The sequence below is a fragment of the Cervus canadensis genome, chromosome X (genome assembly GCF_019320065.1).
Source record: "Cervus canadensis isolate Bull #8, Minnesota chromosome X, ASM1932006v1, whole genome shotgun sequence".
NCBI lineage: Eukaryota > Metazoa > Chordata > Mammalia > Artiodactyla > Cervidae > Cervus > Cervus canadensis.
The window spans coordinates 13,701,651-13,717,229 of NC_057419.1; the positions used below are offsets into that span (position 1 = coordinate 13,701,651).

General features: G+C 41.8%; 1 protein-coding gene across 3 annotated transcripts in view; it reads right to left on the minus strand.

Annotated features, from left to right (window-relative positions):
- The window catches only part of TLR7 (toll like receptor 7), a 31,284-nt gene extending 17,234 nt beyond the window's left edge, over nt 1-14,050 (minus strand). For 2 of the 3 annotated variants that reach the window (XM_043459369.1, XM_043459367.1), the window contains exons 1-3: nt 13,608-14,050; nt 11,966-12,132; nt 11,567-11,728 (exon numbers count right to left, since the gene is read on the minus strand). The gene's annotated coding sequence lies outside the window, so the exon portion shown is untranslated. The remainder of the gene's footprint in view (nt 1-11,566; nt 11,729-11,965; nt 12,133-13,607) is intronic. The other variant, XM_043459368.1, reaches the window with a different exon arrangement.
- Nucleotides 14,051-15,579: the final 1,529 nt, after the last annotated feature.

Here is a 15,579-nt window from a genome sequence, read left to right on the forward strand (position 1 = left end):
TTTGGCTCAGCTGAAAGAGACTCTGGTTTCTAAGCAGGGGTAGACTTGGTCCTCTCACTTGGGTGAAACGAGGGCAGCTACACTCGCAGTCCAGGGTCAGGTACAACCTGTTTCTCAAAGTGGGGTTTCTGGGAGACTCATTCCCTTCTGAAGTGATTACTGGGCCTTTTAGGGGGTAGAATCAAAATATTGGTGGTTATGTTTAAAGGTCTTTAGTCCACCTAGTCAATCCAGAGAGAATTTGAAAATTGCCAAGTGTGCCACAGGAAAATCCGTTGATAACCATCAGTGTTACCTACTGGATTGAAAAGCAAGCAGTGCCCTAGATCAGCTGAAAAACTACTAGATACAATAATAAGTGATCTTTACTGGGAGTTTATTTTGAACTGGACTGTTCTAACTGCCTAATATGTATTATTTCATTGACTACTAAAAAGAATGAACTAAATATCTTCCTAGCCTTTTAAAAAAAATTTTTTTTTTACAAATAATGTAATTAATGCAGAAAAGATACTGGACTCTTCTCAGGTCACATATCATGTAAATGATATTCACACCAGCAAAAATTAAATGCCTTCTTATCAAACCACTTTGCCATGCAAATAATACGTAAAAATCAATAGCTTTCTCATATATTTTGTTGTTTGGTTGCTAAGACATGTCTGACTCTTTGTGACTCCATGGACTGTAGCCCACCAGGCTCCTCTGTCCATGGGATTTCCCAGGCAAGAATACTGGAGTGGGTTGCCAGTTCCTTCTCCAAATAAACATTTCCTTCTCACATATAAACAGTAACTAATACAGATGCCTAATAAGAGAACTTCCATGTAAAAGAGCATCAAAACATATGAAATATTTGGGAAGAAAATTGACATGAAACGCTTAGGAATGAAGAAGGTGGTAGATGGGCAGGGGACCTCGCAGGCTGCTTCCTATCCATTTGCCCCTCCGAATCCAGTTTCCATGCCTTCCTACCCAGCTGTGTGCCTGGGAAGGCTGAGTTGTGTGAACTTCATCACTAGCTGGCACACTTCTGGCTGAGTTCAGCCAATGTGGAGAGAGGTCAGAGTATCCCTGGGCTCCCTTCCTCTCTGAGGCTGTGGGTTGGCTGCAACCCTCCAACGAGGCTCTCATCAGGTGATGTTCCAGGGCCACTCTTTGTGAATTCCACTGTTTCCTCACCTCGCCATTTTAGGCCTGGGGTTGTAAAGACTCAACCCTTGAAATGCTGAACCCTTGTTTTTTATTTCCCTATATTCTGTGCACACTATCAAGAATAGTGACTTTTCCCAATTCATCAATTTCTTATTCTGAGTGTGCCACATTTTTTTCTTGTCAGGACCCTGGAAGACACAGAGAAGATGTAAAAAGATCAAGAGAAATAGATCGTTATTAGGGCGAGAGGTCACAGCGAGGCATTTTTGGTTTATCACAAAGATTAGGGTTATGCTATCCATAAATGTCATCTCCTCTGGATAGTAAAGGGTACATGACCAGATAGCTCTTATAAAAATGAGCCACTGGATCTGACTGAGTTAAGATCCCCAGTGAGAACAGCCAGAATGAAAAAGTAACAAGGGGAGGATGTTTTTTCCTGATCTCTAAATGCTTCATAATACTGCACTGCCTACAATGGCATAGTGCCAGCACATCAGTGAAAGGGACGAGACAGCAAAGTTTAGTAAAATCATATATGGGGGGGTGGACCTCACTTGTGGTCCAGATGTAAAGAATCCACCTTCCAATGCCGGGGACATGGGTTCAATCCCTGATCAGGGAACTAAGATCCCACATGCCACAGGACATCTAAGCCCACGCACCAGAACAAAATATCCCACATGCTGGAGCTAAGACCCCATGAAGCCAAATAGATAAATAAAAAAATTTTTGAAAGCACATCTGGGGCATTAAAGTCACATCAATGGCAAAAGGAAATATTAAGATAACATTGGGCAACTGGCTTAAAGTTTGGAAAAAAATTAAGTGGCAGTCTTACCTTGTATCTTACGTCAAAATTAATTTCATATGGCTCAAAAATTTAAATGTTAAGACCCTAATGCTGGGAAAGATTGAGGGCAGGAGGAGAAGGGGATGACAGAGGACGAGACGGTTGGATGGCATCACCGACTTAATGGACAGAAGTTTGAGCAAACTCTGGGAGTTGGTGATGGACAGGGAAGCCTGACGTGCTGCAGTCCATGGGTTTGCAAAGGTCGGACATGACTAAGTGACTAAACAAGACACTGAATATTAAAAATACTGGAAGAAACCACAGATAAATGTTTATATAATCTTGACATGGTAAAGCCATTCTAAGCATGACAATAAGAACAAACAAAAACTCAACAGCAACAACACCAGAGTCTGAAAGAAAACATCAAAAAATTTAGCTACAAGAAATATATCTGCTTACTCATCTATAAAGTGAGGGATGAGGCCATGTGATCAGTAAGGGCACATGTTCAGGTTTTATACTCTAAGATCTTGAGAGATGATGATACAATTCTGTGTTCTTGTATTGTTATTCATCTTTGATCCTATCTGCTAGGTCCCTAATTATATTGCAGACCCCTCGAGTCAAGAATGCGTTGTCCCCAGCATCTCGTCCATAGTTGGTACTTACAAATCATTTTCATGATAAAATGAAAGTGATCATGAAAACCCACATAATTCGATCACTTAAGTCAATTTTGAGAGGAGTCGGGGTGGCCCCCATGAGCTACCCGCATCTGGGTGACACTGTGGGCCCAGGCTCCCGCAGGTTAGTTAGCTCAAGAGAAACGACTGGATGACGAGGATGTGCTGTGCATGCTAAGTCACTCTAGTCGTGTCTGATTCTTTGTGGATGAAGAGGATAGAGTGCTTCTATTTATCTTGCAAGAACAGGCCTCTAGTTGGCTGGGACACCTCTTATTTGGTTTTCTAAGTCTCAACACATTTGTTTTTTCCTTTTGGATGCTCAGTTGTGTCTGACTCTTTGTGACCCCATGCCCACTAGGCTCCTCTGTTCGCAGGATTTCCCAGGCAAGAATACTGGAGTGGGCTGCCATTTCCTCCTCCAAGGGATTTTCCCTACCCAGGGACTGAACCCACATCTCTTGCATCTCCTACATTGGCAGGTGGATTCTTTACCACTGCATCACCTGGGAAGCCCCTTTCATATCTGAAAGGAAAAAATCCACTTTTTCCTTTCAGATGGAAATAAAAGAAGATGGAACTGCCCTTGGTGGGTAATTAAGGTTTAGGGTAAAGCGAAAGTGAAAGTTGTTCAGTTGTGTCTGACTCTTTGCAACCCATGGACTATACAGTCCATGGAATTCTCCAGGCCAGAACACTGGAGTGGGTAGCCTATCCCTTCTCCAGGGTATCTTCCCAACCCAGGGATCAATCCCAGGTCTCCTGCATTGCAGGCAGATTCTTTACCTGCTGAGCCACAAAAGGTTGGTAAATGTAGCAAACTGGAACATGTGGTATTAAAAGAGCATTTGTTGTTTGTCTGAAGTTCAACTTTAATTGGGTATCCTGTATCATACCTGGGAGTCTAAGCTTTGTGTCATACTTTCATCTAGAGAATTAAACATTGAAGATTAAGTTTCTGAAATGAAAAGGCAGGCCAGACTTCTGCAGCATCCAGAGTGCTCAGTGAACAGGTATACAGCTGGGGACAGAAACCCAAGGTTTGAGCCCCAGCACTGCCATTTGATGGACGAAGACATCAAAGGGGTTGGGTGGAAACTTAACAACATACATACTTTCCTAAAGCTGATGAGAACCTAAATAAATGCCTTAAATCAATTGCACTAGTCCATCTAAGGCTGTGTTCCCAGCATGGAGAAGTAGAACGTCTTAACATTTCTTTATTTGGGCGAGGATGGGAGTGATAGACCCCAGTGCTTCCCCAGTTTCTGTTGCCTGTTTCCACTCTTGCATACTTAAAGTCAGGGCTCGCTTGAGGTAAAGGAGAAAGAACTTTAACGACAAGCATCAGAGTATTTTTATAACAAGGCTGAAATTTTAACCCTTTCAGTTAAATACAGCCATGAATGTCTTTCAGACAAAAACCTTTATTAGGAATTTGCAGATACCATGAATGTGCTCTTTATAAAGGACACGTAGAAACAGAACACAGCCTCCATAGTTCCTTCATATATAGTGTATTTTTAGCACTGTAAAGTCCCTGTGTCATAATTAAACTTGTCTTTTGTTTCATTCCCCCCTCCTTTAAACTGAAATGTGAAGCAGTTCTCTGCTTAGTCCTGTAAGTTTCATTTTACCTTGAAATGAAAGTGTTCTGAAAAAGTCCTTGACAGGATATGCAAATTCATACAACAAAAACCGTCTTTCATGTTGAGGACTGGTCCCACGTAAATATTAGTTTACCAGATGAGTCCAAAGGGTCAGCTGCTTTGAAAGAAGGCCCTGATGCAAATACTGGAGGGCATGACTTAGTTAGAGAAAGGCTATTTATGGAGGTAGTGGTCGCTAAGCAGTTCTGCCTGCTGCCTTGGAAAATCAGAAGCAGTTTTGCTAGGTGGGCATCACAGATAATCCCTCTCACCATCTGGTTTGCATAGACTCATAAGTGGATTCAGAGAAGGCAATGGCAACCCACTCCAGTGTTCTTGCCTGGAGAATCCCAGGGACTGGGGAGCCTGGTGGGCTGCTGTCTATGGGGTCGCACAGAGTCGAACACAACTGAAGTGACTTAGCAGGAGCAGCATAAGTGGATTCATTAGTAGTGAGGTATAGTGGAAAGAACACTTGCTTGGGATTCAAGAGACATAGCTTTGTAGTAAATATGTGACCTCACACCTGTACATTTCTTCATGTTTGAGTCAGAAGTACCATCACTCGAAAAGTCTAAGAATAAAACACCTGAGAGACAGCTCTTTTTAAAATCTGGTTTGCCCACAAGGAAGCTGATACTCCAAGGAATCATATATCTAACATGCAAAACCAGTTGTAATTCATGTTTTCTTGACTCCACTGCCCACGTTCTTTCTGAGTCATCTAAACAGTGAGGACCTCAGCAATTTAACCAGATAAGAACAAAAAGTATGATTTTTTAGTTTATTTTCCATATGTGATGTAACTATTCATATTAGAAGTGGTCATCTTTCAATGATCTATTGCTGCGTAACACACCACTCCAAAATGTATCAGCTTAAAACAGTGACAATTATATTTGTTTACCCTTCTGTCGTTTGGCTGGGCTCTGCTGGGCTGTTCTTCTGTTTGTCTCAATTGAGGTCTCTCACCTGGATGCAAGTCAGATGGCTTTGTTCACAAGTTTGGTGCCCCAGTGGGGGCAGTTGGGAGGCTGTGACCTTTTGCTTTTTTACTTTCCATGTGGCTAGCTTGGGCTTCTTCTCTTGGTGATTAGGTCCTGTTGCTATTGTTCAGTTGCTAAGTCGTGTCCGACTTTTTGTGATCCCACAGACTGCAGCACGCCAGGCTTCCCTCCACCATCTTCCATAGTTTGCTCAAGTTCATATCTATTGAGTCAGTGATGCTATCTAACCATCTCATCCTCTGCCATCCTCTTCTCCTTTTGTCTTCAATCTTTCTTAGCATCAGGGTCTTTTCCAATGAGTCAGCTCTTCCCATCAGATGGCTAAAGTATTAAGTCCTAAGAATAAGCATTTCAATATAGATAAGCCCCAATATGCAAGCACTACTAAGCCTTGTTTGCATCATTCTTTCTAGTATTTTATTTACAGTAAGTTCCCTAGATACAAACCTTCAAGTTGCAAACTTTCAAAAATGCAAAACATGGAGCTTACTAATGAAGACTTGATGGAACTGGATGCCTACAGAAAGGACGAAGACATACTAGAGGAAGGAGTAACTGAAGAACCAAAGAGATTCACAACTAGGGGATTTTCTGTACTTGAAGAGGCACGTTAGTTTTTGAGGCACAGGATCCAAATGTAGAACAGTACACAAAGGCTGTAGCAGCTGTTCAGAATGCAGTCCAGTGCTACCGTGTCATCTATGACTAGAAAAAAGGAGTTACTTCCCTCATAGCTCTGTCAGTAAAGAATCTGCCTGCAATGTAGGAGACCCTGGTTCGATTCCCAGGTCAGGAAGATTCCCTGGAGAAGGAAATGGCTGCCCACTCCAGTATTCTTGCCTGGAGAATCCCACGGACAGAGGAGCCTGGCAGTCTGTAGTCCACGGGGTCTCAAGGGTCGGACACGACTTAGCGACTAAACACCACCACCACCACCACCCAGAAATCACTGGATCAGTTTTTTCGAGAGGGTAGATGGAATTGAATCCAGCAAAGAGTCAGAACCTGTGCCATCAACATCAGGCGTAAGTGACATTGCAGCTCTACCATCCCCCACCTCCTCTCCCTCCCCCAGCCAGTAATTCTTCTTGCCTGTTCACTTGATGCCAGCTCCTGTATACCAGCTGTTGTGCTATACTACTGTATTTTTCAAGGTACTATACTGTAAGATTAAAAATGTTTTATTTTTTGTGTTTCTGTGTTTTGTGTTTTTGTGTTTCTGTTATGTATTATTTGTGTGAAAACTATTATAATCTTATAACAGTACAGTACTATATAGCTGATTGTGTTAGTTGGGTATTAAGCTAACTTTGTAGGACTCAGGAACAAATTTGACTTATTACTACAAATGCATGAAATACATTATAATTTAAAACAGGAATTGGTTTGATGGAGCAATTCTATTCATAGGAATTCTAACTAAGGATAAAATATTTTTAAATTCTCCAAAATGTACGAGCTAGCTTGTCCTGATTTGTGGCATTAATGGTGGTGCTTTGTTCTTTTATATACTTTCCTCTGCTCTTTATATTTTCTAAATGTATAAATGCTGTACATTCACATGTTAGGAAGAGTCAGCCAAACTTGAGAGCTTCTTTGTGGCCATGACATTAAACCAGAGGTTCTTGATCTCAGCTACACACTGGAAAGGGATCAGTACAAAGTGACTGATGTCTGGCACCCAAAGATTCGGATTTCACTACTCCTGGGTGAGGCTTAGGTTATCTGGAGTTTTCCAAGCTGCCCAATTCATTGCCAATTGACAGACAAGGTTGAGACCAACAGGCATAGTAATTCTTTTGATTGACCTCTGTTTAAAATATGATTGGTTGACTTGCATTCTCCTTTCTATTGAAAAAAATGTTGACTCATCTCCAGGATCGATTTAACATTTCAAGTCAGTTGGCTAATAGTATGTATGCTCTTCTGTGTCCACCAGTTGAGTTGATTTCCAAGACTCAGCTGTATTGGTTTCCAAATCTTTTTATGCCAGTTACATGTTTTTAAATAAATACGAGTATAAGCAGAGACAGAGTTAAATGTTTTTGACCAGCAGCCAAAGCAAGCTGCTTAGAAAAGAAAACCACAATGGTTCATTTTTTCTTCTCTTCTTAAAAACTTATTTTCATGATGGTTCATTTTCTGTGTCAGCTTGGCCAGGCTTCAGTGATCCATTGTTTGGTCAAACATTAGTCCAGATCTTGCTGTGAAGGTACTTTGTAGGTGTGATTAAGCTTTACAATCAGTTGAGTTGAAGTAAGAGATTGCCACAGATAATCTGAATGGGCTTCAGAGCAAAAATCGAGCTTTCCCAGAGGAGAAGGAATTTTGCAGTAAGACTGTCACACAGAAATCCTGCCTGAGTTTCCAGCCTGCCACCTGCCTGGAAGATTTCAGATTTGCAAGCGCCCACATCTGAGCCAACACCTTACAGCAAATTCATATCCGTATCTATTTATCTTACTGGTTCAGTCTCCAAAGAATCCTGACTAAAAGCTGTCAAGTGAGATGTGGGTGAGATAAATGAAAAGGGGAAAGTATCTGGAAAGATCCTGTACTCAGACTGTTGTGCACATGTATTTAAGTTCTCACTCCAGTTAAAATTTTAAAAAATAAAGGTAAATAATAGTTAGTGTAGTCCAGGCACAGTTTATGGAAGACAGGTAATCATGGACCTGTACTCAAGGGGTCTTGGCTGTACCTGAAGACAATTGGTGAACATAACTGTCAGGCACTGTGAAAGGTTGGAGGTAGTACTGTACTTGCCAGCTAACAAGTTCATCTGCCACAGGTTCCTGGATGCTGAGGGAATATAAGAGACTCGAGGTCAGGGACGAGGACTTTAACACTCATAGCACTCATAGCACAGCATACAGATTCCCTTTGTCCCACCAATGCCACAGAGTGGCCCGGGGTGGATGCTATACAGGAAGTGGGTTTGCAACACAGCTGAGGGACCGCGAGTATAGAGAACCCTAACATTTGTGATGGGCTGCAAGCAAACCTAGCTGAACTTTGCCCAGAAGGAAATGCTGTCTTCATCAGACTGGACAGCAAACAAACCTGCCATCTGCCACAGAAAGGGATGCTAGGTCTGTCTTCTAAAACTAGCCACTATCTTCTGTTTGCTATACAAACATCCTTGACAAGACGATCCAGAACCAATGCTCTCAGTGCCTCTGCTCATGAGATGTAAAAAACTGCAAGAGACCTCTGGAGAACTGTATCCCCAAATAAGACAATTTATATAATTCAAGTTAAAACACAACACTTAAGTCATATATAGATCCTTTTTTAATAAGAGTCCTTGGGTGTGGAGAAAAGGGAACCCTCCTACACTATTGGTGGGAATGTAAATTGCAGCCACTATGGAGAACAGTCGGGAGGTTCCTTTAAAAGCAAGAGTTGCCATATGATCCTGCAATCCCACTCCTGGGCATATATCCAGACAAAACTATAATTTGAAAAGATGTATGCACCCCAGTGTTCACTGCAGCAGTATTTACAATCACAAAGACATGGAAGCAACCTAAAAGTCCATCAATAGATGAATGGATAAAGAAGATGTGGTACCTATATACAATGGAACACTATTCGGCAATAAAAAAGAATGAAACAGTGCTATTTACAGCAACATGGATGGACCTAGGTTATCATACTCAGTGAAGTCAGTCAGGCAGACAAAGAAAAATATCACATGATATCAAGTGGCATCTAAAAAAATGATGCAAATGAACTTATAAAACAGAAAGAGACTCACAGACATAGACAACAAACTTATGGTTACCAAAGGGGAATGGTGGGGGAGGGATAAATTAAGAGTTTGGGGCTAACAGATACACACTACTTCATATAAAATAGATAAACAACAACAACAGATACACACTACTTCATATAAAATAGATAAACAACAATAACAGATACACACCATATAAAATAGATAAACAACAAAGTCCTACTGTAGCGCATAGGAACTATATTCAATATCATTATAATAACCTATAATACAAAAGAATCTGAAAATATATATATACACACACACATATATAAAACTGAACCACTTTGCCCTATACCAGAAACTAACACAACACTGCAAAACAACTACATTTCAATAAAAAGTAAAGAATCCTTGATTTAATTGACTTTTGGTTGTTGTTGTTTAACTGACCAACAGTATTGAAAAAATAGTGTTAAATAAAACTGCTTCTATTATTTTTCTCTTGGTTCCAGCTTCCTTTCTAAAGGCACTCTTGTAAAAGAGATTCCCATATTAATAAAACCATTGGAAATTCCTTAGATATTAAGAAGTGTGTGTTGAACCCATTATTACAAATGATTAAGTACTGATAACTTTTAACAATTTTTGGCAATATCTGTATTTTTGCAAATGGAATCTTATACTTTGTGTTTCTAGAAAATAAGCACTGCTTTTTTCCATCCATAAAACCAAAGCATTAACAACAATTCAAATATTCCAAGCTACTAAGTGCCTGACAATTATAGTTTGGGGGTAAGTGAAAACAGGTATCAAAAACTTCTAATCTAGGTACATGTGAATCTTCAGATAAATTGAAAGCTGCTGTTCTCTCCAAATGTCCATAAGTAGGCATAAATGTCCAAGTAGGCAAAACTTTTCAGCTGAATACTATATTACAATTAAGTATAATTAAATTGATTGTAACTTACTAGAGTCAGAACCATTTTCTTAAAGAAGGAAAAGGAATCTTCTACGCAATGCATGAAACTCAGTCATCAGGGATGGTTCAAACTTGGGCGGCAAGTGGAATCGAGTCACTGAAGGTCTTTAAATAATCCTAATATCTGGATGTTCCATGCCATTAGTTCAGAATCTCCAGGGGCAAGGCCCGCATCAGTTTCTTTTTTTTCTTTTTACTGAGGTTAACTGACATACTCCTTGGAAGGAAAGTTATGACCAACCTAGACAGCATATTAAAAAGCAGAGACATTACTTTGCCAACAAAGGTCTGTCTGGTCAAGGCTATGGTTTTTCCAGTGGCCATGTATGGATGTGAGAGTTGGACTGTGAAGAAAGCTGAGCGCCAAAAAATTGATGCTTTTGAACTGTGGTGTTGGAGAAGACTCTTGAGAGTCCCTTGGACTGCAAGGAGATCCAACCAGTCCATCCTAAAGGAGATCAGTCCTGGGTGTCCATTGGAAGGACTGATGTTGAAGCTGAAACTCCAATACTCTGGCCACCTCATGCGAAGAGTTGACTCATTGGAAAAGACCCTGATGCTGGGAGGGATTGGGGGCAGGAGGAGAAGGGGACGACAGAGGATGAGATGGCTGGATGGCATCACCGACTCGACTGGCATGAGTTTGAGTGATCTCCGGGAGCTGGTGATGGACAGGGAGGCCTGGCGTGCTGCAGTTCATGGGGTCGCACAGAGTCGGACACGACTGAGTGACTGAACTGAACTGAACTGAACTGACATACAGAATTATCAGTTTCGGCTATACAATCTGATGATTCAATGCTTGTATATGTTGTCAAATGATCACCACTGTAAGTGTAGTCAACATCCATCACCACACAGAGCTACACATTTTTTAAAATTAATTTCATTTTAAACAATATTTTAAAAAGCTCCTTGGGGGCCCCATATGCAACCAAGTTCCAATTACTAAACTAGAGGACTTAGCCTTGCGGTATAGCTCTCAAATTTTACTGTATGGAACCCCGTGCCTGCCACACCTGTTTCTGATCCAATAGGTCTGGGGAGGGACCCAAGAATCTGCATTTCTCCTAAGCTCCCTGGCAATACAGATGCCACTAGTCCAGGGCCACACTTTGAGACCCACTCCCTACAGAATTAAGGTTATGTTAAAAACATCTGTGCCCCAGGGTGGTTATTTCAAATCTCCCCACATTAGCATGACTTTGAGAAAGGACCAGGCAAATGCCATGTGTGCACCGAAGACCTTTTTTTTTTTGAAGAAGGAAAGTGAACAACCAAATCTGCAGAAGCAAGCATCCCAGGCTGCTGGAAATTACCACACCCTATTTTGTGCTTTTCTTTTTCTAGTGCCCTGAGGCTTAGTGTAAACTCCTTCAAGGACCATCAAAGACCAAATAGTAGGCAGTGGCCCAATGCTTGGAAATCTCCACCCCTTCCCCAAAACAGCTGGAACAGTCCTCCCACTTATTACCCAGCCCACGTATTTCCAGTGACTGACACACACTTGCTTTCTGAGATGGCCCACACTGTCTGTGGAGTGTGTTTCTTAAAAATAAATCAGTGCACTTCTTACCTGTCACTTTGTGATGGGAATGTTGGAAGAAACACCTGGGCGAGAGGAAAGGCCTCCAGTGGAACAGCACGAGGACCATTGATCAACTACAGCATTTCTTCTAAGGAACAGGGTGGCCTTAACTGAGCCAGTCACCTTATCCTCGGGCCTTAGTTTCTTCATCTGCAAAATGAGTCTAGAATGTTTCATCTAACTCCGAAATCTTATCAATTCCATGACATTTAACAAGAGAGGTGCTGGGCTCTAGGATGTGACCACGGAAGACTCTGGCCACCTGTCACATGAAAGTTCAGTCACTGAAGGCCCAGGACCCCCATCACCTGGGCAGTGCAGAGGGATCTCTGCTCTCTGGATGTCACTGAAGCCAGACTAAAACCCAGCCACCTCTTTAACGCTTACCTTAATCAGTTTCTTGACTCAAGAAACAAAAACAGCAAACACACGTTGTGATCCATTCTAAAGCTGAAACCATTCTGAGAGGAAGTGGAGGGAGCAAGAAAGCACTTCGTGATGTATTAAAATCTCACCATAATTCATGGCCGACGTAGGGATCACTGTTTGAAGCCCTGCATCAAAAGGATAATGCAATTATTTTGGTGTAAATTTCATGTTGTAGCAAGTACTGGTGTTCATATATTTAAAGTGCCTTATGGGGACTTCCCTGGTGGTCCAGTGGTTAAGATTTAACCTTGCATGCAGGGAGTGCGGATTCAATCTCTGGTTGGGGAGCTAGGATCCATATGCCTTGCGGCCAAAAAACCAAAACAATATTATAACAAATTCAATAAAGACATTTCTAAAGTATAACTTATGACTACCATTGTCTTATCCACTTTGTTTTAAAATGCTTTTCTACTTGAGACTGAACCAGCAGAAGGATGGAGCTCCTCTGGAATTCTGACCCTAATGTCAGGACAGAGGATTAACAAAGAAGGTCCTGGTTAAAATAAATCTATGGTTCTCAGTAAGGGGCAATTTTGCCCCCAGGGAACACGTGGCAATATCTGGTGACATTTTTAGGGTTGTCAAAAATGTGTGTCCTGGCCCCAAAGGAAGGGAGGCAGGCTACCACCGGCTTCTAGACAGTAGAAGCGCAGGCATGCTGCTCAACATCCCATGATGGGAAGGACAGCACTGCAACAAAGAATTATTTAGTCCAAAATGCCAATAGCACTGAGGTTGAGAAACCCTGAAATAAATGTGTCTGGATATACATAACTAATAAGGACCTATTGTACACCACAGGGAATTCTACTCAATACTCCGCAAAGGATTATATGAGAAAGAGTGGGTATATATGTGTGTGTACATATATATATGCATGTGCAGTTGCTCAGTCGTGTCCAACTCTGTGATTTCATGCACTATAGCCCGCCAGGCTCCTCTCATGAGATTTCACCGGCAAGAATACTGGGGTGGTGCTATTTCCTGCTCCAGGGGATCTTCCTGACCCAAGGATCGAACTCATCTCTCCTACATTGGCAGGCGGATTCTTCACCACTGAGCCACCAGAGAAGTCCATATGTGTGTGTGTATACATATATGTGTGTACAGTGTATATATATATGTACATGGATGTATATATGTACAGCCGATTCACTTTGCTGGACGACTGAAACTAACACACTGTAAATCAACCATACTCCAATAAAAATAATTTTAAATTAATAAATATGTGCAATTCCCCCGCCCCCTCAAAAAAGAAAAGAAATAGATTTTCTGGAGGCAAAAGGAAATGGCCGGAGGGATGAAGAGGGGCAGGAGCAGAGAGACTCTGTCCCTGAGGGGAGATGTCTGACCCCAGAGAAAGGCTGTGCTCCTTCGTACATCTGGCTTCCCTCCCCCACCCCATCTTGAAATGCTTCCATCAGGGACATTGATTGAAGGTAAAATTGGTTCTGAGGAAAATACGTACTAAACATAAGAAGCTAATAAACACAGAGGAAAAATGATCAGCAGCAGAAGCACACCAGAAATGGCCATGAAAACAACAGAATATCTTAAAGCAGGTTTTTAACCTGGTAGAGATGTAGTCACACACCTTTGAAACAAGCTTGCCTTTGATCTATTTACATGTAATGCTGGGTATGAGCATCTTGGTAGGCTCAACATAAACAATTCTGATTGCAGATTTTTTTTTTTATAATACTGAAAGAAGAAAAATATACCAACAATATTAAAAGCAAACACCAAAACACCCCACAGCACTGCCCTTGCTCCAAATGAAGGATCATGTCTACCAGGGTGGGGTGATCATCCTTCCGTGTTGCCCACATCACATGCTTGTGTAGGAAATAATCCATGACGCGTTCCATTTATCTGGAACTTTCATCAGAAGCCCATCCTAACACAGTGATCTTCTAGCAATTGCACCACCAAGAATGAACAGTGAGTGAGTGTGAGACCCCCTTCTTCACTTTGCTGGTGGCAGAAACCATCAAGGCAGGCCGGAAGACTCCACATACAAATCTTCCATTTGACATCTGTCTGAAACGAAATGTTCAGAAGAGTCAAAATACAGAGAAGTATAACATATTTCTCAGATGGATTATAGTTCCTATAACTTGCACAAATATAACATCTCCAGTGACAAAGGTTGAGACTCCACTTATGGCTGCACCAACACAAATCAGTAAGGGATTACTGACTGCAAAAACCAGCCTTCTTGTGCTAACTGGCTGTCCTCCATGTGTTCTTTTATTCACAGGACATTGTCCATGAGTTGTGTCTTCATGGATGAGCTGCTCTTTGTAGGCTATGAAAACCATCAGTGGGGAAATGAGTGCAGAGTTACCGCAGAGTGGGATCTGCCCCTTTCAGTACTTTAGGAGGCTGCTCCCAAGACCTGGTCCTAAAAACAGGATATTCTGAGACTTCAAGAAATTTGGGACCCTTCCTTGGTTCCTTGGATGAGTTTCAGTGGCAGTTTCTGAGTTTTTTCGTTTAGTGTGGACCATTTTTTTTTACAGTGTTTATTGAATTTGTTACAATATTGCTTCTGTTGTTGATGTTGTTCTTTTGGCCGCAAGGCATGTGGGATCTTAACTTCCCAACCAGGGATCAGACCCGCACCCCCTGCATTGGAAGGTGAAGTCTCAACCACTGGATCACCAGGGAAGTTCCCATGAGTTCATTCTATAGCAAATGTACGTGAAAATGGGCCCCCAAAGGATCACTCTGATGATCTGACAAGGTGACACAAATTCAGTGTAAGGCCTCACAATTTTTTGTAATTCATAATCAGTCTTGGTGTTGAGGCAGGAAGATACTACATTGAATACTCTCTTCAAAGCAGAGGGTGATGTCTGTCAGCGAACATTTGGGATTCTCTGCCTTCTGCCTGCACTGTTCCCCAGGGTCTCTAAAGGTCACTTACAGCTTCAAAGGCAGCTCTGCCAAAGGACTGGCAGTCAAGTCAGACCTTGAATATTTTTCCTAAAAGAGTACCCTCTTTTCCCTCTTTTACTTCTGACTAAAGCCTTCAGCTTCTACAGGTAACTGACAATGACTTTTTTAAAAAACTGTGATACCATAGGTCGCTGGCACATTGTTAGGTTTATCATATAGCCTCCTTTATGTTGCAACTGGCACAAAGCCAGTTCAGAGCCATGAGCATGGGATCCTTTAGCCAAGGTGATGCTGGGAAACCAGAACCATCCACGTTAGAAGAAAGAGAATCCGAGTGACCAAGCAACCTGGCATGCCTAGGACTGCAGGATTTCCTGGGATGTAGGACTCCCAGAGGTAACACTGAGCAAGTCCCCTGGAAGTCCAAACATGCTATTCACCTGATGGGGAAGGAACCATCTTTGCCACATTAGAACCACAGCCTTCAAATAGTAGAAACAGTCCAGCTAAATCTAGCATGGAAGTCATAGCCTATTAAAACTGCTGGAACTTGACCAACCATCTACCTCCTCATTTTCACAAAGATACCAGACTCAGAGTGGTTGCTGACCTTTTCCCCAGGTCACACAGCTTGCTGATAGTATATCAGGGACCAGATCCTGGAA